The sequence below is a fragment of the Corvus brachyrhynchos genome, unplaced genomic scaffold (genome assembly GCF_000691975.1).
Source record: "Corvus brachyrhynchos isolate BGI_N302 unplaced genomic scaffold, ASM69197v1 scaffold489, whole genome shotgun sequence".
In the NCBI taxonomy this organism is placed as follows: Eukaryota; Metazoa; Chordata; class Aves; order Passeriformes; family Corvidae; genus Corvus; species Corvus brachyrhynchos.
Genome location: NW_008239772.1, coordinates 66,160 through 68,548, shown reverse-complemented (window position 1 = coordinate 68,548; position 2,389 = coordinate 66,160).

Sequence of the window (2,389 nt, the reverse complement as noted above, 5' to 3'; positions counted from 1 at the left end):
CTGGAAGTTGGGACAGCCCCTCCCCCAAGCCCGCTCGTTTTAGGGAGTGACCAAGGTGGAGCTGCTGTGGGAAGTCGATCCCCTCCCCGTCTACATGGGAGGAGGGGTGGGGGGGCTCCTCCTCCTCCTCCTCATCTCCCTCGGCCTCGCCAAGGTGGGGGGGAGTTTTGCGATGGGGGGAGGGGTGAACCCCACTCTTGGGGTCCCTCCCCCATTCTTACCCACCCCTCTTCCACAGTGCGGCTTCTTCAGGAGGAACTACCGGGAGCGGATGGAGCAGGAGGGGGAGCGGGAGGGAGAAGAGGAGGAGGAAGGGGGAGGGCAGCGGGAGGGAGAGGGGAGCCCCCCAAGTGGGGAAACCCCCGAAGGGGGAGACCCACCCTCCTGACCTGCCCCTTCCCTCTCCCAGCCTGGAAAGCGTTCTGGTTCTGGGCCCCTTCCCTCCCCTCCGAAGGGGTTTCAAACCCATCCCCCACCCCAATAAAACGTTCTAAAGCCCCTCCCCCACCATAACGACTCTGCCTGTTTTTCTTCGCTGCTTTTACTGGAAAGCCCTGAGAAAAGCGTGGGGGAGGGGGCAGATCAACCACCCTGACCCTCCGCCTCTCCAAAAGGGACCTGGACGTGGGAGAGGAGCCTCCTGCCCTCTGTTGTGGGCCTCTGGGGGGGAAGGGGTCAGCAGTGGGGGAGGGGCCCAGGGTGTACAGGTAGCAGTGCAGGCCCCACCCCCTCCCAGTAGGGACACAATTAACTCCCCTGGGACAAATTATACCCTAGTGGGCTAATTAACGTCCCCAGCTCATTAACCCCCCCAGGGCTAATTAACCCCAACAAGGTGGGGTTACCCCCCTCGGAAGCTGGTTAACCCCTCCAGGGTTAATGAATTGGGGAGGCCCTGCACCGAGGGCTCTTTAAGCACCCGTCCTTCACTTCTGTCTAATTAACCTCTCTACCGAAAAAGACATGGAGGGGCTGGAGTGAGGGATAAGCACTGCCCCACAGCCAGCCCTGGACCCCAATCGACCCCCCAGAGTGACCAGATGACCAGAAGCCCCACCGGGGGGGAGAGGTGGCCACAGGAGGCCAGAGCAGATAAAACCCCTTGCCCCAGAAACCTGTGGGTATGTCCCTGTTGTCCTTGAATTTTACAGCAGCTGAGCCCATGCTGGATCCAAGGCAGTAGCTGTATCTTGTTTTTCTCTTTTCCTTTTTCTCTCTTCTTCTCCTTTTCTACTCCCTATTTCCTCTTCTTGAAGCATGGATAATTGAGGTTGGATGGGTAGAGTTTGCCCAGTCAGTGCTCTGTGAAATGCATTATTTGGATTGAATGTGGTTTTAAATGTTGCCAAATTCCTGATCTTCTAAAGTTTGCTAGTAAAGTTGGTTTTTTAAACTCCTGGGAATTTTTGTTGAGTTCTTTGTGCCACCTCAGCAAAAAATAGTACCTTAAATATAAAGTACCTTTAAAATAAACTTGCTGAGCAGGGATCAAGGCTTTCCATGTGCCCAGAACTGGGTCTGGAGCACAAGTCTGATACGAATATAGGAACAGTTGAAGGAGCTGGGGGGGGCTCAGCCTGGAGAAGAGGAGCTCATTGGGGACCTTCTCAACTCTCCACAACTCCCTGACAGGAGGGGGCAGCCAGGGGGAGGTTGGGCTCTGCTTCCAGGGAACAGGGACAGGAGGAGAGGAAACAGCCCCAAGCTGTGCCAGGGGAAGTTCAGGCTGGACATCAGGAGGAATTTTTCCATGAAAAGTGTTGTCAGACATTGGAAGGGGCTGCCCAGGAAGGTGTCCCCATCCCTTGGGGGTGTTCAAGGAACAACTTGATGTGGCACTTGGTGGCAAGGGAGGGGTGGGTATCTGGTTGAACTTGGTGGTCCTGGAGGGATTTTCCAGTCTCAGCGATTCCATGATTCTGTGAAATGGGGAGCAAGTGGTAGCTCAGTGGGAGGGCTGGGGAGTAACTGGAAGATGTGGGAGGACAACTGAGATGTTTAGTGTTGAGAATTTTCCTATCATGCCCCCAATCCCCACACCCTTCCCAACTCAGTTTGGGAGGTCCCACTCCCCCTCCTGCTCTGTTAGGGGTCTCAGCTTCCTCTTTTTCCCCTTCTCCCAGCCCTTTCCCATCGTTCCCCCAATCCACAGCCCACTTCCCCCTCTCAATTTGGGGTCCCATCTCACTCGAGAGCTCCTCACCCGCAGTCGGGGAGGCTCCCAGGTCCCCGCAGCACCCCCATCTCCAGCGCCGGGCAGGTGCTGGCACCCCAGGAGCACCCGGGGGGGGTCCCCGCGGCCCCGCCCAGCAGCGCTCAGCCAATCAGAGCGCGCCACGGGAGGAGTCATCAGTTACCGGGTGGGCTCGCGGGCCCGAGTACCTCAGGG